Source organism: Meles meles, chromosome 10, assembly GCF_922984935.1.
Source record: "Meles meles chromosome 10, mMelMel3.1 paternal haplotype, whole genome shotgun sequence".
In the NCBI taxonomy this organism is placed as follows: Eukaryota; Metazoa; Chordata; class Mammalia; order Carnivora; family Mustelidae; genus Meles; species Meles meles.
The window spans coordinates 92,225,349-92,251,814 of NC_060075.1; the positions used below are offsets into that span (position 1 = coordinate 92,225,349).

The following is a 26,466-nucleotide window of genomic DNA, read 5'->3' on the forward strand; positions in this document are numbered from 1 at the left end:
CAAGCCTCTGTGCCTTTGAACATGCTGGTGCTCATGCCTGGAATGCCCTCAGCCCCTTCCGGTCCGGTGAACTTTTGGAAGGAGCCCAATCAGGACCCGTTCTCTCTGCAATGAATTCGACAACAACCCTAGGCAGAGTGAGCCAACAACCCAACAGCATTTTAGAGCTGCTGAAGCTCTCATACCCAACCATGCTGCACCCTGAGGATGGCCTCGTGGGCTCACCCCTCCACCAAACTTAGAACCCATGAGGTCCCACTCACTGGTCATCTCCGGGTCTCCTCCTATACTCCTGGGGATAATGTGTGCCCAGCGCATACGGGTTTGCTAAACGAATAGAGAAGCAGTGCAAATATTTGCCAGCATTTTTCACTTTTTCAAGGCACTTTGACTTATTATCTCATTGTATCTCAGTCCTAATCCTGAGAAGAGATGGTAGCCTTGTTTCCGTCAATGGGGAAAATGCTTGACTCGCCCAAGGTCATGTTATTCATGGCGGACTGAACGCTAGCCAAGGCCTCCTGACTCTTCGCGCAATGCTCTTTCCATCAGCTTGGGCTACTTCCACTGCCACGGGGTCCGATCGGGCTGCCAACATAAGCACCCCCTTTGTTACACACACACTGCATTGGGCAAATTCAGACCCCGCACGGCACTGTGGCCAAAGGCTGCGGCAACGCCTCCACAATTGCCTACTGTCTCTAGTTTTGACCATGATTCATAATCCCTGTCAAAGAACAGTATACAAGAGTAGCATCAAATTCACAGCATTTTTACAAAATGCATAACCCAAATCTGGGCAAGGTAACATGCCAAATGTTAGTTTTAAAAGGATCTTTTCAAGGCCACATGAACCAAATCAAGGGGGCAGCCAAAGGAACTTAGCTTCAGTGAGTCGAGCTGCTTTCCACACCTGGCACGGCTCTAACCTGGCAGTTTGGGAATTAGCAGCCAGCTGCAAGTCTGGGCAGATGCTGAGCAAGGGAGAGTAGGAGACAGACACGAGGAGGACCTGCTCAGAAAGGTATCCAGAATTCTAGTGGCAGCCACTGGCCTCGGCTGCCAGATTCGTCTGGAACATTGTTTTGCATGTTCTGTCTTTATAGAATGCTCACCATCTCAACCACTAGCCTTCGTCCCGTGTGTCCTGTCAGCTTTTCCACAAGCTTTGGAAAAGAATAAGAAACATACTCTTACCATACAATCCAGCAATCCAGCAGTTTGATTCATAATTTGCAAACCTTGGAAAGCAACCAAGATGTCCTTCAGTAGGTGATGGATAAATAAACTATGGTCCATCCAGACAATGGAATACTATTCAGCCCTCAAAAGAAAGAGCTTCAACCATCAGAAGACATGGAGGAGAATTAAATGTATTACTACGTGACAGGAACCAATCTGAAGAAGCCATAAACTCTGATTCCAACTACATGACATTCTGGAAAAGACAAAGCTATAGAGACAGTAAAAAGATCAGTGATTGCCAGGGCTGGGGATGTATAGGGAGAGCACAGAGGATTTTTAGGGCAGTGAAAATACTCTGTATATTACAATGATCAGTACAAATGCCATTGCACATTTAGCCAAACTCATAGAATGAACAACAGCCAGAGCGAACCCTAAGGTAAATGAACTATGGATATGTCCAAGTGGGTTCATCATTGGCAATAAATGTACCACTCTGGGTTGTGGGACAGGTTATATGCATGTGAGGTGGGGTGTATTTGGGGAATCTCTGTACTTTCCTCTCAGTTTTATTATAAACCTAAGACTGTAAAAAAATAAGTCTTAAAAGTAAGGAATGAAGAAAAGATTAATGGTATTGATCCTCTTGATGTGGATTAAAGTGCAACTAATGGCATTTACCGGCTGTTTCCATCAAATCTTCAGGGATAACATTAGAATCCTTTAAGTAAGGCCAAGTGATATGCTTCTTCTTGTTCAAAAAGCTGAAACAACAAGACTATCAATTTCCATTGAACAGTGAATGTATGACGTATATTGTACCAGCTACTTGGAAAAACAGAAGATTCTCGAAGTTATCAAAACACAATGAACAAACCTGTTGCAAATTTGTTGGCATACTTTAAGTATTTAATATGCACAATGAAGAGAAGATAAAAGGGCTCTCTCAGACTGCAATAGTGGCATGGAAAAAAAAAGGAATCTGCTCATTTTGTGTTTAGGTCCAGAGAGAAAATAATAAAAAGAAAAAGAAAGACAAAAGAATTTGAACCAAATCTTTCCTGAGGAAATGGAGGGTTCCCTTTCCTTCCCACTCCATCTGAGCCCTGCACCATGAAGAGCTGTATACTCCTCCATATATAATTCCAGGACGAAGATCCAAGCTTTGTCTTCCAAGCCCATGCCACTGTGCCATGCTCAAACACACACACACACTGCTACCTCCCAGCTATGCCTGGGTCTAAGGATATGCCTACCTGTAGCGGTCAGTCCTTGGAGAGCCATACAGGTCTTAGACCTACCGCTCTCAGACAGGGAATTCTAGGCTCTCTGGCACTAGCCAGGTGGAGATCCTTGCTACCCAAAGTGTAGCCTGGGCATCCACATCGTTATTGGCATCTGGGAGCTTATTAGAAATGCAGAATCTCGGGTCCCACCCTAGACCCAATGAAATCGGAAGGAGTTCCATAAGATCCCCAGATGATTCAGGGTAAAGTCTGAGAAGCAAAGTGGCTCTCCATTTGGCCCATGACTCCACCATCCCTTACAAAGCAGCCAGACTCAGTGAGAAGCAGATTGAAGTCCACTAACCACAGGCCCGCTCGCTGCATGCTGACTGCCTGACCCTAAGAACCTTAAAGCCCACCCAGGGTTTTCCCAAGCTCTACGCTGGTAGTCCAGGCACGCCATTTCCTAGGCTTTAGGCATACAAGAGGCTGCTCAGGACATGCGATGACTGGTAACTTCAACACTGTAATTTGGGGGAGGACAGATGTGTAGTTATATGTTGGCACTTGATCTTTGACCTGCTGTTCTAATCCACATCAGCTGCTGGGAGGTTTTATTGCATTAGCATCTGAGCAACCTCACTGGGTCGCATTGATGGACTGTCTAGTCAGTGTGTCAGAGACAGCTATAATTCTCCCTAAATTAGACTATCCAGGGAACTGGACAGTCCCAACCTTTGTTGAAAATCTTTCTCAAATTCATTAGTCCACTTTCCTGAAAAAACAGGCACCCAGCCCTGAATGTGCTCTTTGTTGGAGAGGAAAGACCTTCCAGAGGCTTGAAGTCATCATTCTGCATACCTATCACCAGTATTTGGACCTGCTGCTAAATACCGTGAAAATACTGCCACGGCACTGAGGCTGACCCGAAGCCAGATGACTGGCTCTGCCATCTAACTGCTCTGGCAGCTTGGGCCGGCCCTTCTCTGGGCCTTCGTTCTTATCCCCAGAGTGGCAGTTCACTGCACATCTCTTCTGTATCTCGGGGTTGAGACTTCCATGGCAGTGCTAGAGTTGACCAGTGACTCTTCTCTCTGTGGGGAAAGAAGCTAAGAATGTGACAGGACTGGCTTCAGAAGAGAATGCCGCTCTTCATCTTTGGGGGCCTGCGTGGATGTCAACATGGGTGGGAACTTGAGCAAGAGCCTACACCCACAGATCCATTCTGGCCTGGATGGTGAACCAAACACAGGGGAGCTAGAAAAAGCTCTTCACATTTACTGGGTTGATGAGAGCTGTGCAAATGCATAGCAGAGGCCAGAGCAGCCCAAACTACCCACACAGTCATGGCCAGTGCAGCTCGCACACCCACACAGTAGACACGAAAGCATCCAGCAGAATGCAAAAGCTGGCAGAAGACTTGAAAGTGGTATGAAGTCTGAATGCATTCTCTAGGCACATATAAATCCATCAGCAGCAACTTCTTACTGATAGGAGGTGTTTAAGTATAACTTCTGATCAATCATTGGCTGACTACTACTAAGCTATGTAGACACATGAGCAAACCCCAAGAAACCAGGCTAAATTTAAATAAAACAAAACCCTGGGCACCTTGGTGGCTCAGTCAGTTAAGCATCTGTGTTTGGCTCAAGTCATGATCCTGAGGTCCTGGGATCAAGTCTCACATCGGATTCCTGCTCAGTGAGGAATCTACTTCTCCCTCTCCTGCTGACCGTTGCCCCTGCTCATGCTCTCTCTCTCTCTCTCAAATGAATAAATAAAAAAAATCTTAAAAAAAACAAAACAAAACTGGGTGGAGACATGACCAGTTGCACATTGCAGGGGATACATTTCACAAATGCAGTACGAATAAGTTATTGAACAAATAAATAACAATTACAGATTCCTCATAAGGAAAAAGGCAGAATCTACAGTTGCTACTACATATCTAAAATGTCAGCATTCAACAAAAACATATGCGACAAAAAAAAAAGAAAAAGAAATTACGATCCATACATGGGGTGGAAAATGTCACCGAGTGGTCCTTCAGTTGAACTTAGCACACAAAGAGTCCAAAGCATATTACAAATATGTTCAAAAACTAAAGAAAACCATATATGAAAGATTAAAGGAAAACATGATGACAATTAATCAACTAATAGAGAACCTCAATGAAATGACTGGAAAAGAAGAATCAAATGGGAAATTTGGGATTTGAAAAGTTCAATATCTGAAGTGAAAATTTCTCTAGTAGCATTCATAGCAAATTTGAGAAGGCAGAAGAGAACGAGTGAACTTTAAACAAGCTCAATATAAAGGATTCAATCTGAAGAACAGAAAGAAGGATGAAAAAAGTATAAGTGGTGTCTCGGAGACTAGTGGGACAACATCGAGCATACCAACTTAAGTACGATGACATGTCCCAAAATGAGAGAAGAGGAGGAAAAAGGAGGCAGAAAAAAAGCATATGATGAAATAATAGTCAAAAACTTGCCAACTTATTCATTCAACAATTGAAGTTAAGACAACTGGATACCCATATGCAAACAAAACAGAATAAAGACCTTAGATCCATATGTTATATGATGCACAAACATTAACTCACAATGGATCATAAAGCTAAACGGAAAAGCTATAACCCTAAAACTCATTGAAGAAAGCATAGTAATAAGTCTTTATGACCTTAGATTAGGAAGTGAATTCTTAGATAAGACACCAAGGGCACAAACAACAAATGAGAAAGCAAATTCATCAGACTTCATCAAAATTAAAAACTTCTGTGCTTCAAAGGACATCATTAGAAAACTGAAAAGACACACTCTCCTTCTCTCTCAAGTAAGTATTTTCTGAAAACTCTTTTTAACAAATCAATAAGAAGATAAACGACTCGACTGAAAAAATTAGCAAAACACTTAGCTATTTCATCAAAGAAGACATAGCAATAGCTAATAAGCACATGAGAAGATGTTCAATACTAATAATCATTTGGGAAATGCAAGTAGAACCACAATGAAATACCTCTACACACCCTCTAGAATGGCCATAATAAAAGACAGGGAAGATTATGAAGAGATGGGAATCCTCATCCATTGCTGATGAGAAAGTAAAATGATCAGCCATTCTAGAAAAGAATTCAGCAGTATCTTAAAAAGTTAAACACAAATATACCATGCAGCCCAGCAATTCCATGCCTAAGTGTGTACTCAAAAGAAATGAAAACATACATACAAAGACTTCCATGCTAATGTTCACAGAAGCATTGTTTGTCACCATCCTAAATTGGAAACGATCCAAATGTCCATCACTGTGGAATACATAAACACAAGTGATATCTCCATACAATGGAATGCCACTGAAGCATGCTACCATGCAGACAAACATCAAAGACATTTATACTAGGGACACCCGGGTGGCTCAGTCGGTTGGGCAACTGACTCTTGGTTTCAGCTCGGGTTGTGATTTTAGGGTCCTGATATCAGGCCCTGTGTCATGGCTCAGGACAGAGTCAACTGCTTGTCTCTCTCCCTCTGCTCCTCCTCTCGTGCTTTCTCATACTTATTAATAAATTATTTATTATTTGTTATTATTTATTACATAAATTATTCACATAAATAAATAAAATTTTTGTTAAAAATATACTAAATATGTTAAATGAAATATATTAATATGAAATATTAAATTAATGAAATGAAATATATTAAATGAAAAGTAAATATACTAAATGAAAGAAGCCAGACACAAAAGATCCCATATTGTATGATTCCATTGACATGAAATGTCCAGGAGAAGCAAATTTATTGAGAAAGAAAGCAGATTAGTGGTTGCCTTGGAGTAGAAGTCTGACTATAAAAGGCTCCAAAGGAAATTTGGGGGGAATGATGAAAATGTTCAAAATGACTGTGATAACAGTTTCTGTATTAGCTTCCTCTGCTACACAACAAATTACCACAAACTTAGAGATTTAAACCAAGACATATTAATTATCTCACAGTTTCTCACAGGTCAGAAGTCTGAGTATGGCTGAAACTGAGTTTATCAAAGTGCTGGTCAGTCTACTTTCTCATCTGGAGCTTGGGGTCCTTTCCAAGCTCCTTCAGTTCCTTCTGGTTGAAGGACTACTGCTCCCTTTTCCCATAAGTAATTCACAATATGGATGGAAGCTTCTTCAAGGACAGTGGGAGCGGGTCTCTCTTATAATTATCCCTTTTTAATGGCTTGTGCCTGACTAAGTCAGGCCATCCAGCATAATCTCCCCTTCCATTAACTCATAATTGAATGGCTTGGGACCAAAATCCCTTCACCTTTGCCATATAATATAACCTGATTATGGGGGTACCATTCCACCATATTCACAGGTCCCCTCACATTTAAGGGAGAGTATTACACAGGGTATGCATCCAGGAGAAAGAATCTTAGAGGCAAGCTTAGAAATTTGCTTCCTACAACTGACAATTTATAAATATATTTTTTAAATCACTGAATTATATAATTACCATGGGTAGACTTTGCAATATTGAAATTATACCTGGATACAGATGTAAAAATAAATTTCATGGAAAACAAAAAGATGTCAGTAGTACCATTATTCCATTTGTTACTTAGGCTATATTTTTTAAAGTAAATGAACTAAGCCTATCTTTTCTAGAAAATGATTCAGCAGAAAAGGTTTTTTCCCCAATTTGTTGACCATGCCCTTTGTAATTTGTTACACCAATTAACTCACAGTAACCACGTCACACAAACACGCAGTCAGCTTTTCCCTAGTTGGGTTTTATTCCTCTGTCAGCTTTGTTAGTAATGAATAGAGGCTCACTTAAATTCAAAGACTTCAGATTTCCAAAGAGAGAGTAGGGTTACCTCCCCACAACAGTTCCCACTCTCTGATTTCCCCACCAGGGAGTGGCTCCATTTTGATTTTCCCTCAAACAAAGTACAAGCAACAATGTTTAGTCACACGAAGCCCCCATTTTGCCAGCTGCCTACTTCCTAAAATTTCCTTCACCCAGAGGTCAGGAACTGTGAGTTCTGGACCTCTTTATGGTGTCCTGGGAAAGTCTTAGAAGTTTGGCTGCTCATGGTATTTTGTGTGCGCTGAGCTGTAGCGGAAAACTAAATGTTTCCTAACTTTGGTCTATTCTGAGAACCTTCAGCCTTTACATAAGAACTTGCTGTACACAAAACACAGCAAGCCTGTGTAATTCTACTTGTGGTGCTGTCTCCATGCCATGATGCCTTGCACATTCCCTAAGGGGGTGCCCAACAATGTCAACCGGATGGTTATCTTGCAGGTTTGTTGTTCTCAAATAGAAACTTAACTATTACCATGGAAATAAAACACAAAAGGAGATGTCCGTCCTGGAAAATAAGAACTGCTTAGAACTCTCATTCAAAGATTTTATATTAAATGTGGAAGAAATGAGGGGCGCTTGGGTGGCTCAGTCAGTTGAGCAGCCAACTCTTGATTGCAGCTCAGGTCATGATCTCATGAGTCATGAGATCGAACCCCACGTTGGGCTTGGTGCTCAGCGGGGAGTCTGCTTGAAGATTCTCTCCCTCTGCCCCTCTCCCTCACTCACACACGCATGTACACATCCATGCCCTCTCTCTCAAATAAATAAAGAAAGAAAGAAATCTTTTAAAAAAAATAAATGTGGAAGAAACTCTTCTGCATAATTTGTTTTTGTGAAAATAAAAATCTTTCCTGGGATTATGCCAGCTGTTTTACTATACAACACATAGGCCATCAATGTGTCTGCAACTTTAAAAAACTAATAATAATAATGATAATAATTTATAAATTTTTTTTTAATTAGAGTACTTTTTCTTCTGCAATTCTATTGATGAAAATGGGCATAGCATCAGGTCACTTGGAGAATTTTAAAAGCTTTATTCAATTATTCAAGGATGTGGTCCCATTGCTTGAATGTGCTGTAGATTAAACTAATCTACCTTTAACTAAACAACATCTTCAGGACTGGACTGATGATCTTCCCAGCCATCATTTCTAATGGAAACAAAAGTCTCTCTTAGAAGTTTTTTGGGTCACAGGGTACCTGGGTGGCTCAGTCGGTTTAGTCTCTGTCTTTGGCTCAGGTCGTGATCTCAGGGTCCTGGGGTCGAGTCCCACATCAGGCTCTCTGCTTGGTGGGGAGCCTGCTTCCTCCACTCTCTCTCTCTGCCTGTTTCCCTGCCTACTTGTGATCTCTCTCTGTCAAATGAATAAATAGAATCTTTAAAAAAAAGAAGAAGAAGAAGAAGAAGGAGTGTTTTTGGTCATAATCTATAACTCACAGCACATGGAAACTAAAATTCTATTCCTTGTCATTTCTCATGGCAGGACAACATAGTAACTCACAGGGTTTAAGACCAAGGGACAGAGTCTTGGGTTAGAACCCTAGTTGTGCAACTTAACAGAGGTGCTTTTTTTTTTTATTTTATTTATTTGACAGAGAGAAATCACAACTAGGCAGAGAGGCAGGCAGAGAGAGAGGAGGAAGCAGGCTCCCTGCGGAGCAGAGAGCCGGACGTGGGGCTTGATCCCAGGACCCTGGGATCATGACCCGAGCCGAACGCAGAGGCCTTAACCCACTGAGCCACCCAGGCGCCCCCAGAGGTGCTGTTTTGACCTATCACTTAAGCCTCCATTTCCTTACCTATAAAATGGATCTAATAACATAAAGGGTGGCAAATATGACCCCAGACCAAATCTAGACACTACCTATTTTGTAAAGAAAGCTTTACAAAAACATGGAAATGGCCATTTATTTATATATTGTCTATGACTGTCTGGGGAGTGATGAAGTAACTTACAAAGCCTAAAATATTTATTCCCTGGCCCTTTACAAAAAAAAAAAAATGTGCTAGCCTCTGACTTAAAGGGTTCTTGTGAAGATCAAATGAGATAATTCATGAAAGGGCTCCATATCGTTAACCAACCAATAAATGATGTTTATTATTATTTATTGAAAGAAAAGCCTGTAAGGTCATTGTGATCTCATTTCCTAAAATTTGGAGAGAACTCTTTTCTAAGCACCTCAGCCTGCCCAGGAAGTAAAGGCTCAGGGTCAGGAGGCTCGGCCCCTTTCTTGGACGGAGGTGGCCAAGGCGGTATGATGGTGGGCTGTGGGGAGCAGCTGTCACCGCAGGGCAGGGAGCCCGCTGGGTCACACACAGCAGCTGCCACGAGTCATCCATTTCCAGTAACTGATACTCCGCTATTTCTTGATGGAGGCTCTCTTGGTCACAGGTGTGTGACGCATGCATATTCATCACTGGCCCCAGTCCTGACTGTATGGAGGAGACGGGAGGAGGGGCGGAGGGAGGGGGAGCTGAAATTAGGCTTCGACAATGACCTGAGGACAGCCCCTTTCCATTTTCTGTGGCAGTGACGGCTTTCCCAAAAGACGTACATATTCTGCTTGTCCGCAGTCGGAAATTTTTTTCTTTTTAAGATTTTATTTATTTATTTCATAGAAAGAGAGAGATCACAAGTAGGCAGAGAGGCAGGCAGAGAGAGAGGAGGGGAAGCAGGCTCCCTGCTGAGCGGAGAGCCCAATGTGGGACTCAATCCCAGGACCCTGGGATCATGACCTGAGCCGAAGGCAGAGGCTTTAACCCACTGAGCCACCCAGGCATCCCACAGTTGGACATTTTAAAATGTGAGTTGAATGTAATAAAATCTAGGCTCACTGTTCCAAGTAATAAAATGGATCTAAAGCTCATCGTTTCTCCCAGGATGGGCACAGCTAGTTCCGTGTGAGGACGGCAAAGTTGGAGTCTGCTAGATTACAACCATAAAGAGTAATCAACTGAGTACATGATCAACTTCATACATCTGCCCAGTATATAAAACAAATACTCTTCCTAGCACTCTAAGTATTTCTGGGCTTTAATTCAAGGTACAGAGAGTTTCTAAATGATTTATATACACATACTCCTTTGGTCCACAAAGTAGACAATGATAGACAGATATGTCGATATCTGCATGTGTGTGTGTATACACACACACATACATACAGATATACATATATCTGTATCTGTATGTATACACATAGACACAGACATACAAACATAGAGATGTGGTGGGAAGCTCTATTCTCACTCTTTCTTTTTTTGTAAGAGACAGGCTTAGCAACAGGAGACCTTATTATTGCGTTCTGTATTGGTTTTCTATGGCTGCCATAAAAACGGACCACAGATGAGGCAGCTGAAACCACAGAGATGTATTGTCTCACAGTCTGGGGGGCTGGAAGTCCAAGATCAAGGTGTTGGCAGGGTTAGCTCCTGTCCAGGGCTATGAGGGAGCATCTGTTCCATGCCTCTCCCCTGGCTTCTGGTGGTTCACTGGCCATCTTGGGTGTTTCTTGGCTTATAGATCTCCACCTTCCTCTCCAGAAGGTTGCCCACTGGGCCTGTCTCCAGCTTTCCTCTTTCTATAAAGACACAAGCCATACTAAATGATGGCCACTCTAACCACCTCATTTAAAAAATTTTTTTTAAGATTTTATTTATTTCTTTGACACAGAGAGAGAGAGCGAGAGCAGTGGGAGAGGGAAAAGCAGGCTTCCTGATGAATGGGGAGCCCGATGTGGGGCTCAATCCCAGCACCCTGGGACCACAACCCAAGCCGAAGGCAGACACCTAATGACTATGCCACCCAGGTGCCCCTAACCACTCATTTTAACTGTAAAGCCCCAAATAAGGTTTTATTCAGAGGCACTGGGGATTAGGACTTCAACAGCTGAATAGAGACACAATTCAACCCACGACACATCCCCATTTCTAAAGCTCTGTGTCCATACCCAAGTCAAAGATAACTACTACTACTGGGGCACCTGGGTGGCTCAGTCAGTTAAGCATCCAATTCTTGGTTCTGACTCAGATCATGATCTCAGGGCTGGGAGATCAAGCCCTGAGACGGGCTCTGCACTCAGCAGGGAGTTTGCTTGAGATTCTCTCCCTCTCAAATAAAGAAATAAATCTTTTTAAAAAACAAAAATAAATCAATAAATTTTTAAAAGATAACTACTATTTTTTTTAGCTTTATGGAGATATAATTGGCAAATAAATGTATAAGATATTTAAATACGTGTGCCGCGATTTGACATACATATGCACTGTGGAAGGATGAACATTTACATTCTACTGTCTTAATGAATTTTAATTATACAATACAGTATTATCAACAATAGCCACCAACGATATACACCAAATTTCAGACGTTATTTACCGTACAGCTACAAATTTGTACTCACGTCTCCCTATTTCCTCCAGCCCTTGGCAACCACCTCTCTACTCTGTTTCTATAAGCCCAACTTTATCTTAGATTCCACGTTACAAGCGATGCTATGCGGTATTTGTCTTTCTCTGTCTGGCTTATTTCACTGAGCATAATGCCCTCCAGGTTCATCCATGTGGTCAGAAAGGGCAAGATTTCCTTCTTTCGCAGGGCTGAGTAATATTCTGTGGTACATATGTACACCACATCTTCTTTATCCATTCATCTGCCGATGGACACGCGATTGTTTCCACATCTTGGCTGCTGGGACCAGTGCTGCAGTGAGCCCAAGTGCAGACACATCTCTGAGATCCTGTTTTCATAATTTTGTGCCTGGGTTCTGCACGGTTGTCATTTGCTTCCTGGTTTTAAATGAGGCCCTCGGGCAGGCAGGCAAAGTCACCGGATCCAGAAGGGTACCCTGTTTAAAACTGCCGCCGCAGAGCTCTAAATGACATCTTTGTGACCGAAAAGAGGGGGCTGCTTGATCATATGGCCGTTCTATTTTTAATTTTTTCAGCGACTTCCATTCTGACTTCCATCGTGGCTGAGAGTACCTCTCTGTCCCCCGAGGTACAAAGGAACAGAATAAATACGGACTAGGATACACACCCCGACCTGCTCCCAAGCCTCGTTGCACGTGTTTCTCTGTATCAAACCTCTAAGCATATGCCGTGTGGGAGCTGGATGAATTTAATATATTAAAACGGTTTCATGCTTTATTGGTTTGTGAGGTTGCTAGTTAGTCATGGCTGACACAAAGGATTACTGACTGTCCTCTTGAAAATTATGAATAGGCTATGGCTTGGAATAAAACACAATTAGATCTCAAAAGACTACGGATGATATTGACTACAACTGGAACAAAGTATTAAGACTAAATTTACATTCTTTTTTTTTACCACATTGGCTCAATCTGACTTTTGCATATATACCATTTGGTGAAGGTTAAGAATGTAGTTTGGGGTTTTTGAAAACAGTCTCCCCGTGCAGCATTAAAAAGGGCATCAGCCTCACAGATTGCAGGGTGAGACCCCCTCATTCCTTCAAAAGCAAGCAGACATAGTTACTGCTAGGGATGTGTGATACCTACAGATCTCAGAAGCCACTTGGAGAGAATATTATGGTGAAAACACGGCAGCTTCATTCTCTCTAAAAAAATAGACTGATGCCATCCTTCTCTCAGAACTTTCATTTTTTTTTAAAGATTGTATTTATTTATTTGACAGAAAGAGAACACAAGCAAGGGGAGCAGCAGGCAGTGGGAGAGGCAGAAGCAGGCTCCCCGCTGAGCAGGGAGCCCGATGTGGGACTCGATCCCGGGACCCTGAGATCATGCCCTGAGCTGAAAGCAGAGGCTTAACCCACTGAGCCACGCAACACCCTTCAGTACTTTCATTTTTATCTTGATTTTTCATAGTAACACCCTATTGTGAGGTAGCATTGATGATAAAAACAAACAAACAAACAAAAACAAAACTCTGTGGCTTATCTTGATTTTCGAAAGGGAGAAAAGTACTGAAGCAGCTTTTCCAAAGCCGTACCATAGACGGGCTCCTCACCTGCGCCGAGCAGCCGGGAAGCTCTCAGATTTTGATGACTTATAAATTTCACACACAATTTTTCTCTACGTGTCTCTCACACGTGGCACCACCACCTTGACGCCAACCACTTCGGAACCCACTAACTGGTTGGGAAAGACCACGCTGTCACTCCATTCACATCTGGGAACATTCCAGGGCAACCAGCAAGGAGAGGAAAGTGGGTGCTGTCCCAGGCTGCCACCGGCCAGTCTCACGCCAGCCCTTCAGTCCTGGGCACCTCGCTCCTGCTTTCTTCGCATTCAGAAGGGGGGAAAGCAATCTTAGAAAGTGCTCGACTTCATCAGTGTGCAGCCACCAGAGACCTCCCAAGGGAAGTGACAAGCACCGGCTTCAGACCCTGAAGCGAAAGGAAAGGCCTGTGCAAATCTGGAATCATCTGCCGCGAGCAAAGGTAGAAAATTACAGAGCAGCTCTTCGGGGTCACGGAGATGGCATTTAGGGCTCCACGGCAGCAATTTGAAAAATGGTACCCTTCTCGACGGAGTAATTTCACCTGCCTGCTCGAGTGCCTAATTTAGAACCAGGAAGCAAATGACAATCATACAGAATCCGGGCCTGAAAGTATAAATGTTTGATTTCCCATGTCTAGACTTTGTCTGTATCTTCAAATCAGGATGAGGACAAAATTCTTCATTTTTCTTCCAACAAAAGATCCGCTTGACGTTTTGCAATATTCACGTACTCGGTCATTCATTCTTGCATGCGCTCATTCATCAAATATGGGCTCACATACATACCACCACGCACAAGCAGAAATGCAGCTCAGGCTCCTAATGGAAGAGAAGGAGTATGGATTTCCCCGGTTAAAACCCCGGGGAAAGCTGGCAGGATTCTATTGTGAGCGAGGCCAAAAATGCCTTTCCTACCTGGATGACTATTTCATTATCTGCTTTCCTTATCATGAGAAACTCGGCCTCTCATTGTCACCTGGAGCAAATAGCAAGTATTTTCATACAATTGAGATACTCCTCCTCATTTACCACCTGTCCACCTCATTAAGATTTTTATTTAGCTTTATTTGATTGGGTTTCACTTGGTGTCAATGACACTATGCTCTTTCAACAGGACAATCTGTCTACGCTGATATCTCTGAAAAGCTGTTCCCGAACTGAACTCTGCTACCTTGTAGGAGCGCACTCCTTCCATAAACCCTGTGCAAAAGGAAGAATCCTGTTTAACATGCTTGATCATCCCAAATGTGTCTGGCAAGTTCCCATTTTTATATACCTCGTCTTCTCATGTTGGCGCCATCTGTATCTAAAGGGACAAATTTGCCGGAGCGATGAGACGATCTAAGAATTTTACTGAGATGCCGAAATACTATTAGCTTTGACTCTTAGGAAGTTCTTCTTGGTGCATTGCATGTGTTTTCAGTGTATGTGTATTATCACATTTCCTTCTTTGCAGAGCGATTTATAAGTTATTTCTATTTCATGATATCGAGTGACTCCATTGACCTGAAGTACCATGAGAAAATCTCTTTGAAGTCTTTCATATTGGAGGCTATGACATGGAGACTCCTCTCCATTGGCCAAGAAGTTACCACAAACATTTTTCTCCTCGTCCGTTTCTCTTTCTTGCAGATGTTATTACTTGTACAGTGGTGTTCCTTACTCTTACTTCATTATTTAAAATCACTCTCACCCCTTGTGCCATAGCACACTTCTCCAGGATGTCACAATTCTCATTACCCACCTGAGCCTTCCCGTCGTCTCGTCTGAATCCCTCGCCCGCCCTGATCTCCGCTCCTTCAACCCTGGTTCCAGCAAACGGATCCGACCGTGACCTCCCTCGCTCCCTGCTGCTTAATGGGTCCCCTCACGGTCCTACGACAGCAATCAACCCTTGATATATTTTATCTTCCACTCTAATTTGGCATCGAGGTAACTGTTACTAGAAACATATGGCCACAGAGTTTGAAAAACCCTATTCCAACTATTAAAAGGCAAGTTACCTTAAAATCTGTGCAACATATGAAGTTATGTATCACAATTTATGTCAAATACAACATGTGACATAAATTAAGACACACCGTTCTGAAGTAAATTTGCTTTTGTTTATGTTATATTAATTATCTCCGAGTAGCTACTGTTTCTTATATTGTTGCCATGTCAATGTCATTTCTCTAAAAGCAGAAATATTTGAAGGCATTACATGTCTATAAAAAATGGCTTTTGGCCATCATGCTACCAACATCAGAACAAAAAACCATGTCTTCAAGTTATTTAAATAGTCAAACAGGCCAAAGTAAAATTTTACTAATTATGGCTTCGTGGAACACCAGGAAGCGTTTCAAATTACCCCAAAGTATTTTGTATTTCACTTACATCTCAGTAACCGCGACCTCCCAGTAGCTATTTTATTATTCTGGTTCTACACATAGCCAAGTCCTCTTCCTGAAATGTTTTAAATCGGATGCTGCCTACAAAACTGAATGGGGGAAACATGTGCCCTATTAAAAACGTCAGTGGCGAATATAACAGTGACGGACTCCTCACTAGCATCAGAACGCCGCAATCACGCTTCAGGAATCGACTCATACATGGAGGGGTGGGCTAGTCAATATCTAGGACAGACTTACCCTGTCATATATCCAAACAATCTGTAGTCAATATCAAAACACTGTAATGAGATTTTACATGGGGAGTGGCCTGGGCATTTCTGTGTTTATTCCAGTAGATACCAGCGGGGACCGCAGCACAACGGTGAGAAGAATATTTGCAATGCAATTAGAGGGGGACAAGTGCATCTGAGTGTATGCCAGACGCAGGGGCCTCCCCTGAATGCAGACAGTCCAGTGTCTCAATGCAGCGTACAGCATCCAACTGCACTTCCTACAGTCTTCAAACTTTTGTCCGTTAACTAGATGTTTACCGAGCGCCCCGCTCGGGCACTCCACTTTTTGGACGCGCTATCCAGCCCGATGTACGTTGTTCCAACACCATCTGTCACTGAAGCTTCCACAGCTTCAAAAATTTCAATTCAAACTCATCTACTCGGCACTCAAACTAAAGCTATAATTCAAATTTCGACATGAAGCTTGAATTCCTTTTCACTGTTCTTCAACTTTGACCCAGCTCCCCCCCCCCCCCTTCACTGAAAAGGGCCAAGACAACAGCCCAGCAAGTGGGGCAGGCAAAACAGGCCTCCTTTGTTCACTTTTGTCCTTTTAGCTCTCTATTGAGGTGAGGGACTGAAAGGCCGCACAGGCTTTGGAAGGCAGCAGCGCTCGCTTGCAAGCCATCCTTCCTCCGAGGCCACAAAAACTCTGGGATGAAACTCTTTCCACCACCCACTTTTTACCTTAAGGCATGATGAACGGGCGACCAGGACTTTTTCCTTTCCCCTTCCGTTGGAGAGAATCTGCTAATGGTTTCACGTGAGTTTGGAGTGTTGGTCAAAAACGTGTGCTGTAAATCCTGCCACTCAAATGTCAAGGTCATCGGAAAGTGGCATGAAATTGCTTTAAAGTTGAAGTTTGGAGAAAAGATCACTACACTGAATACATATACCAAATTTTTTGAATGCTCTCAGCCCACTTGAGAAAGATAAATCGAATTCATTGCATTTTACACAGTGGAAGACCTCCTACAGGATTCCCTCAGATTGCCTTGGGAATATGTTTTCCTGGCTACAGTGGGTTTTTTTTTTTTTTTTTAAAGATTTTATTTATTTATTTGACAGAGAGAGATCACAAGTAGGCAGAGAGGCAGGCAGAGAGAGTGAGAGGGAAGCAGGCTCCCTGCCGAGCAGAGAGCCCGATGTGGGACTCGATCCCAGGACCCTGAGATCATGACCTGAGCCGAAGGCAGCGGCTTAAACCACTGAGCCACCCAGGCGCCCTACAGTGGGTTTTGAACCATTAGACCATGCATGTCATAAAATTAAAATACACATATGAATATATATATTTAGATTACCCTCTCCAGACCTAGAACCATTTAATAAGATTTTCAGATGTCTCCAAATGCCAAAGCACTACGTTGTACTCGTGAAACTAATAAAAGATCGTATGCCGATTGCAGGTCAATTAAAAAAAAGAATTTTAGAAAGGATCCTTTCAGTCTGCTAGCAACTACCGTTTTCATTCTGGTGTGAGTTAAATAGTGCTTTAATACGCAGCACTACGCAAGCAAACCAGAGACCACACAGCACAAGATTTACTTGTCATTCCTGCTTTTAAACCTTGTAAGCCATTTGAACAGTATGTGCCGTGATTGAGCACAGGTGTTTGCAGACTCGTCCCCTTTACCACTGTCATTTCTTACAGTCACTAGGTTTTTTAGTCACATGAGGGAAACCCTCCCCCAGACTTCTAAAAACTACCTTTTTCTAATTTGAAATTCTAATCCTGCAGGCCAGTAAAATAGGTCAATTAAGTTGACACCACATCTTTCTTATTAGCTCAGCTAAGCAATTATAATTGGGTAGTGAGGGTTTGTACTGTCATCTTTGAAGATTCAATGGTGGGGAGAAATGCCCGGCACAGACATAGATTGTAACTCCAGCACATCCCTAAATAGGATACTCCTAGCTCTTTCCAGACCTGAGGCAAAACTGCTCCTGAGCTGGGTTCCATGGCTAAGGTTATTTTTTTAGTAAAATAAAATCATACAAAGATTTAATCTAGGGGCGCCTGGGTGGCTCAGTGGGTTAAAGCCTCTGCCGTCGGCTCAGGTCATGATTCCAGGGTCCTGGGATCGAGCCCCGCATCGGGCTCTCTGCTCGGTAGGGACCCTGCCTCCCTCTCTCTCTGTGCCTGCCTCTCTGCCTACTTGTGATTTCTGTCTGCTAAATAAATAAAATCTTAAAAAAAAAAGATTTAATCTATCCTCAGAGCAACATCACTTCACCCAACCACACTATAGACCTAGATGCTCTATTTCGACATTGAAAAAAATAACAGGAATGTCTGTCACCAGGGCTGGCCTCTCCTGGACTATGACACATACTCGGTAGCAATTATATCATGCTTTGCACAAAGTATGGGGTCAATGATTCCCTGTTAAAACCATATATCTCCTTGTCAATAGAAATGAAACCAATAAGTTGGAAAATTTTGTGAATTACTTGTTGATAATACATAGTATGTTAATTTAGAACTTTAAAGGGTAACAGCTATCACTCTTTACACCCATTAGGATGGCTATTGTCAAGAAAATCAGTGTTGGTGAAGATGTGGAGAAATTGGAACCCTGGGCACTTGGGAACGTAAATGGTACATCTGCTATGGAAAACAGAATGGGGGTGTCTCAGAAAATTACGACAATCGGGGCACCTGGGTGGCTCAGTGGGTTGAAGCCTCTGCCTTCGGCTCAGGTCATGATCCCAGGGTCCTGGGGTCGAGCCCCGCATCGGGCTCTCTGCTCCGCCGGGAGCCTGCTTTCTCCTCTCTGTCTCTGCCTGCCTCTCTGCCTACTTGTGATCTTTGCCTGTCAAATAAATAAATAAAATCTTAAAAAAAAAAAGAAAATTATGACAATTACCTTATGACCCAGAAATCCCACTTCTGGGTATACACCCCAAAGAGTTGAAAGCAATGACTTGAAAAGGTATTTGTACACCCAAGTTCATAGCAGCATTATTCACAGAAGCCAGAAACTGGAAACAGCCCAACAGATGAATGAATTAAAAAAAAATGGTATTTTTTTTAAAATTGGTATTACATAAATAGAATATTACTCAGCTTTTAAAAAGGAAGGCAATTCTGACACATGGATAAGCCTTGAAAACATTATGCTAAGTGAAATAACCCAGTCACAAAAAGGACAGATACTGTGTGCTTCCACTCATATGAGGCACTTCGTGTGGTCAACTTCATAGAGAAGAAAAGAGAATGATCGTTGCCAGGGGTTGGGAGGAGAAGGAATGGGGAATTATTGTTTAATGGGTATAAAGTTTCAGTTTGGGAAGATGAGGAAAGTTCTGGACATGGACAGTGGTGATTGGTTATAGTACATTTCAAAGTATTTAATGCCACTAAACTACATAGGTAAAAATGGTTAGAAAAATAAATTTTATGATATGTATATTATCACAACAAAAATGTAACTTAGCAAAAACATCACATTTGCTTTTTAAAGATTTTTTTTAAGATTTTATTTATTTATTTGACAGAGAGATAGAGAGAGCGCACAAGCAGGCAGAGAGGCAGGCAGAGAGAGAGGGGGAAGCAGGCTCTCTGCTAAGCAGAGAGCCCGATGTGGGATTCGATCCCAGGACCCTGAGACCATGACCTGAGCTGAAGGCAGAGGCTTAACCCACTGAGCCACCCAGGCGCCCCCACATTTGCTTTTTAAAAAAAGATTTATTTATTTGGAGAGAGAGACACAGAGTACAAGCGGGGGGTGGGGGGGAGGAGCAGAGGGAGAGGGAGAAGCAGGCTCCCCACAAAGCAGGGAGCCCAACGCAGGGCTTGATCTTGGGACCCTGAGATCTTGACCTGAGCCAAAGTCAGATGCTTAACTTACTGAGCCACCCAGGCGCCCCCCAAAACTCACATTTTCTATAGTTATGACATTTGCTTCCCCATTTAAAGACAACATGATATTGAACAATGTACAGTTGCTACAACTGGAGGCAGAACCATTCCAAGACTTTCCTCATAGAGCCCTGTCTTTCCCATTTTGAGGGGAAAAATAAACATTCAGCAGTTCATTTTGGCACATTTTCCTAGACTTAGAAACATCAGCCCTGATGACAAGAAAGACTCTTTAAAGCTAAATTGGTCTCTAATTTCCCTGGGTGGACGAAAGGTTAAATAACCATAAGCCACTGAATTCTTGGCCCTAGCATCCCTAGCTGTCCTCTGTCCTCACCGCGCAGAAAGGTACCAGGTTCCTTCACGTGGGGCAGCATGAAACATACAAGGGAAAATACATCTAAATGCATTTAGTGAGTTTTAATCATTTTCAAGTCACTTCCTCTTCACCAGTCACCTCAGCAGCTGAAGACTGACCTAAAGCAGTCTTTGGATGAGAACACATAAACCTTCCTAGAGAAGAATACTACGGAGGCTCTATATTCCAGTTAGAGTTGTTTTCGGTTACCATACTTCTCAGACGGAAACCATTCTTTGGAAATGGGGGTGAGACTCTGAAGGCTGACAAAAGAGGCAGCAAGTCGGGACTGGTATGGATTGAACTGAAATTCATACGTCAAAGACCTACCTCCTAATAGGACTGTATTTGGAGATGAGGCTTTAGGGAGGAGTTAATTAAGGTTCAATGAGGTAATAAGGGTGGGGTCCTAATCTAACGGGATCGGTGGCCTTATAAGAAGAGGAAGAGAGATGATGTCTGTTCATACACAGCGGGGAAAGCATGTTTGAGCGCACAGAGACAAGACGGGTGTGTGTAAGCCAGGAAGACAGCTCTCACCGGACCTGACCCCGCTGACACCCTGATCTCAGAACTAGAGACTCCAGAACTTGAAGAAAGCACGCTTTTCTTCATTAAGCTACCCAGTCTACGGAATTTTGTTATGGAAGCCCAAGCTGACTAAAACAAAATCCTTCTGATTTCCTGGCAAGAATCTCAGCAAATAAAGCATGGGTATCTCAGGGTGGACCCTCAAGGGAGGGGGTAATGACTGGTAGGAGCCACAGGGGGGCTTTCTCAGCCATTCATACTGTTCTGTTCCTTCCCTGGAGCACCAGTTATACGGGTGTGTTGGGTTTGAACAAGTTCATCAAGCTGTACATTTATGATATGGGAAAAAGAGTCTGTGTGCAGAAGTGTGCAGCCCTAGATAAGAAAGTTAGAATTACTCTTCCTGAAGGCTGGAACTCTGGTTCCTAGTTCCTAGTACCTAGGACAGCAGGCCACACACAGAGCACATATTTATGAATGAATGAATGAATCTCTTTACCAGAAAAGCTTCCTGCGGGGTTCCATTAAATAGCTCCTTTGTACATACACAATATAATATCTGCATCTTCTATTTACACAAAGGAATTCTAATTACACAAGGAAAACTCCACCTACATGAGAACATTATTTGAAATGATTCTTTTTGGAGAGAGAGAGAGGGAAAGATAGCAAGCTGGGGAGGGGCAGGTGGGAGAGAATCTCAAGCAGACTCCACTCTGAGCCGCAGAGCCTGATCTCAGGACCCTAGATCACGACCTGAGCAGAAACCAAGAACCTGATGTTCACCTGACCGAGGCATCCAGGCGCCCGGGCACCCCAAAATGATTCTTAAGTTTTCTGTAGCCCAGGCATACACATTCTCAGTCCCCTCTCGTGCTTCTGAAGCACTTATACCCTGGCTATCCTTGTCACTATCACGTCAGCCTCACAGGAAGTGCCATTGCTAAAGATGACTTGCTTTTCATTTACTGTCACTGCTGCAGTAACAAAATGATGTCACGTTGGGATACTGGCCTGCCTCACTACCCTGCATTAGGTGGCTGGGTGAACTCTCCGAGCCCCATTGTACTCATTTTGAAACTGAAACATTTAGACACAGTGTTCTCTTGCAGCTCTCAAATTCCTGGATGATGTGAAATGTTTTGCAACTTTCCTGTAATGAAGTACAAAGCAGGTTGAAGGAAGACCATGAGTCAGAAGGATTAAGAAGGCACAATGAATTCACTTTTGCAGTTGGTCAATTACAATCATTCTAAAAGCCATCCCAGGAATAGGTTTTATTTTAGTTCAAACTCATGTTTCACTAGTTAATATGAAGAATCTTTGTAAATGCACAGATGGTCATATAGTCAGGATAGGGAACACTTTCCTAAGAGTTTATAGTAGGGTCCTATTCAAATTCAATATCCAATTTGAGGAGTAAATCTTCTGCAGTCAAAATAGTCTACAAAGGAGATTCAGGACTGGGAGCCGCCGACGAGAATCCCTTGCCAAATGGAAATGCTGGCCTTCCCTTAAAAAAAAAAAAAAAAAAAAAAAAAAAAAAGTTTTCTCAAGAATTGTGGTGTACCAGGAAACTCTCAGGCTCTATAACCACAGGGGAGTCTGGTCACTAAAAAGAGTCCAATGACTGTAACTGGTTGGGCTAACACTTTCAAGCTAACAGGAAAAAAAGAACATGTAAAGGAATTTGAGGATGACCCAGGGCAATAAAAGGCTATTCCAAAAAAAAAGGAAAAAAAAGGCTATTCCACAATACAATTTGCTGAGTTACAATACCGCTAGCTATTGTGAAGTCTGCAGGGGTCAGAAGTGAATGGGCTTATAATGTCCCTGGTCGCTTGGTGGTTTTAGGCTTGCCCTAAACTAATATGATAAGCCTCCAAAAGGCCCCATTTACATGGTCATGGATGGCAAAGTGTAGGGGCAAAAACTAACCCTTCTTCCCCCACTTCCTAGTTATGTGGCCTTGGGAAAGTTAACCTGACCTCTCAAGACCCCACCTCCTAATTTTAAGAATAGGGTAATATGCTGTGGAAATTAAATAAGATGATACGTGTACCGTGCACACCGCCTGGTACACCTGAAGCACTCAAAAATGTTGACTATCATTACCATTAACGTGGGAAGTACCCAGGGTTCTAAATCCATTTCAGCACCTCCGGAAGCTCTCCTTTACTCTTGAGTTATTATTACAATATTTTAATAACAAGGGTATGGTTAGCCTTAAGCAGTCGCAACCAAACAGTCCAGCCTCCGTAGGTCTGTATTCCGTGGCTACAGCGTTCCTGACAGCCCCAGGGGGAGCTCCTGATGCAGAACGCAAGCCTCCCGCCCCTTGACGCTCCCCTCCATCTCTCCTCCCCGCCAGAGCCTGGGGCGAGGCAGGGCCCAGCCCCTCAGACCCGCACCTCTGCGCGTTAACCAAGCGGGACCGAGAAGGAAAAGAACGTTTTCCTCTTAGGACAAACAGCTACGCGTGAGGCAGAAGAGAGGGGGTGGAAGGAGACTCCACCGCTTAGCGCCCTCCCTCCGCGCCCGCAGCTGCGCAGGACGGCCCCCGAGCGCGCAGGGGACAGAGGATGCGGCCGAGGGCCGGGAGCCGGGGAGAGGGGAGGCGAGCGGGAGCGAAGGGAAGCGGCCTAATCACCAGTCCCCCGGGCCCGAGAAACCCTCCAAGCCGCGCCGGCTGCCCAGGGTACACCGCTCCGGAGTGATGACGAGTCCTCGGCTCCACACGACCGCCGCACCCCCGGTCCCCTCTGCGCGCGGGGAGTTGGGGGTCGGGAATGGCCGAGCCGGCGAGCGGTCGAGGACCAACACTCGGCGGCGCCCACCCGCGCGTCCAGGAGGGAGCCGGGGGCGGCGCACAGCGCAGATGGCGCTAGCGGCGAGATGGATGCTCCAAAGCCGGCATCACTCCCCGCTCAGCACAGCATCCCCAGGCCAAGCTGCTGCCAGAGCCCACTCCAGGGAGTCCGGACAGGGAAGGGGCTCTTCTGGGTCAGCCCCAAACCCCGGTGGGCCAGCCCCAACAAGTCCCAGCCTCCGGAGGCTGGGCGGGGCGCCGGGACCCCGGGGATCCGCACCTGTAGGGCCAACAAAACCCCCGGAAAGCCCCCACCTTGCTGCCTTCGCCGTCTCTCCGGTTCCCCCCGATTCCCTGAGTTCTCCCCCGGGGCGGCGAGAGTGGAGGTCGCCTCGGCCCCGAGTACCCGCGATCGGCGCAGGTGTGAGCACATCCGAACAAAGCCCACGCCCAGATGTGTCCGCGGGGACCCGGACGCGCACTCGCCGGTGCGCGCCGGCCCGGCACCTGCGCTCCTCGTGCCGCCGGCACCCTGGCGTGACACCTCGCGCCCTCCGTGTGCCTGCCGGGCAACCCGCGGTGCCGGGCCCCAGCAGCCAGGCCCAAATGACCACCCAGGGACCCCAGGCAGGGCTTCCCGGAAAGCGCGGGCGCGGATGCAGAAGTTGGCCACAGACCCGAGGAGGTGAAGGGCCCGCCCGCGCCGGCCAGTGCTGCCGCATTTCAGTGTGCCCCCGCCCGGGCGCCGGTCCCCCTCCTCCAGCTTGGCGCCCGCCGGCGCGTCCTAGGCCTGAGGGGAGGAAGGGAGTTGGCGACCAGGTTCGCCCTGCAGCAAAGAGAGTGGCGCGGGGTTGCCATCCGGGAGGGCGCTCTGCGGATCCCCTGACCCACCTCCGAGTGACAACACAGCAGACCCCCGCACCCTCCTCCGCTCCAGCCGTCGCCCCCGAGCAGAACTGAGTGTCACCGCCGGACGCGCACTGAGCTACTCACGTTCTTCCGCCGCGCCCACCGCTGCTGAGCCCCCGGAATCCTGGAGCGCAGACGTCGTCCGTTCCCGACCGAGCTGTAGCCTCCCGCCGCCCCGCACTGTCCCCTGCGCCGCGCGTCTGGGGCTGCGACTGCGGCGCGCGTCCGTCCGCGACCCGGGCGAAGCAGGGCTGGCCCCGCGTCGGCGCGCGCCCCCCGCCGCTCCCGCCCCTGCGCCCCCGCCCCGCGCCGCGCTCTTCCTCCTCGCGGCTTGCTTTAGCGTCCTACCCCCCGCCCCGCACTCCTCCCCGGCGTCCCCCGCCCTTCCCCGGCTGGCCCAGCCCCTCCCGCCCCTGCGGCGGCGGCGGCGGCGGCGGCGGCGAATGGGCTCCGGCCGCCCGCGCCTCGGGGACTGGGTGGCCCCCTCACCTGGGATACCGTGCCCAGCCGACCCACGTCACCCTGCGAGAGTGTTCCGCGGCGGTTGTCGGGGTCGGGGTCGGGGGCGCGGAGGGAGGGAACGTTCCGGGGACGAGGGTGGCAGGGATTTGGCTATAAAAGACGTTCCAGAAAACGGGAGGTTTTTAAATGCGGCTCTCAAGGGCTTAGTTTTCTGTCCGAGATCTGTGGTCTTTCCATTTTCTTCTTGTAAAGCATTTAATTTCTTCGAAACTCACCAGTTAGATGGGTGAGATTGGTGGTCTTGGGGGGGGGGGGGGGAGGACATTTTTATATTTATTTTTTTATCTGTATTTATTTACTTTGCAGCTGTTACTTTCAAACAGCCCCCAGAAAGGGAGCCTTCAGCTTCAGGTAGATGCTGTCTATTCGCGGTAGGAATTGGGTCTTCTGGTCCCAGGAAACTTCAAATTTGCTTATTTCCAGATTTGTGAGCATTTTAGAGGGGTATATGTAAGGTAAAAAGAGAGTTAAGGTTTTCTAAATGTGTAGTATTTTAGCAAACACACTGCGGGTTCATAGTTCAGGGTGCAGAGGCCCCTCTCCACCGTGTCCTAGGTGGTGACAAGATCCTAAGTTTGGCGCTCAGGGTCCTCAGTAATCCGCAGTCTGCGGCCTGAGCTCTGAGAGCTTCCTCCCAAACGCCAGGTATCACAAGCTTGCCTGACCCTTTACTGCTGGTTCCAGCTCTCACTGAGCTCTGCTAGAGAACCGAGTTTCCTTCCATTTTCTAGTTTCATTCAAAAAAACACTGATGGTGGCGCGCCTGGGTAGCTCAGTCCTTAAGCCTCTGCCTTTGTCTCAGGTCATGATCCCAGGATCCTGGGATCCACAGCCCCATGTCTGGCTCCCTCCCCACCGCAGGCTTGCTTCTCCTACCACTCCTCCTGCTGTGTTCCCTCTCCCTCTGTGTCTATGTCAAGTAAATAAATAAAAATATTTTTTTTAAAAAGAGAGAGAAAGAAAAGAAAGAAAGAAAACATTGATGGAGCCCCTCCTCCCTGCTCCCCACCCCCAGGCTCCAGGCCCCAGAACTAGGGCTCAGATTCTGGAACTAAAAGGCACCGGGGCATCCTTCTAGTCCCTGCCCCACTCCTCTGCTGGGGCTTTAAGGCTCTAACTTCAGTTCGAACTTGACCCTTGAACCCACAGCACCACGCACGCAGGCTAGCAGCCTTCTTTTCTTTCCCCTCCTGCCACCCTCTCCTCCTCCTGCCACCAGATGCACTCTGCCCCACAGTACCTCCTATCCTTGAAAGCACCGTTACTGAAACAGTATTCTCACTTCTGGCCACTGGGTCTTTGTTCAGAGCCTGGTCCTTATCCTACCACCTGAGTACTTCTCACCTCTCCATGAATTCTCCAAATTTCCTTCAGAATGACCTTTAAAGAAGAAGAAGAAGGAGGAGGAGGAGGAAGAGGAGGAAAGAAAAGAGCAAGGAAAGGAAAAAAGAACGTGATTTTATGATACTCTTATGTCAAAGTTTGGCCTGGCTCTCTGTTGCCTATAAATTAAATTCCAGATCTTCTGGCATGCTCCTTCATGATCTGCCCTAACTTACGTCTC

At 45.4% G+C, this 26,466-nt stretch overlaps 1 protein-coding gene across 15 annotated transcripts in view; it reads right to left on the minus strand.

Moving 5' to 3' along the window:
* Positions 1-24,639, minus strand: part of NRCAM (neuronal cell adhesion molecule) — a 279,250-nt gene extending 254,611 nt beyond the window's left edge. For 14 of the 15 annotated variants that reach the window (XM_046020758.1, XM_046020756.1, XM_046020751.1 and 11 more), the window contains exon 1: positions 24,465-24,639. The gene's annotated coding sequence lies outside the window, so the exon portion shown is untranslated. Of the gene's footprint in view, positions 1-24,362; positions 24,408-24,464 lie in introns of those variants that run through there. The other variant, XM_046020743.1, reaches the window with a different exon arrangement.
* Positions 24,640-26,466: the final 1,827 nt, after the last annotated feature.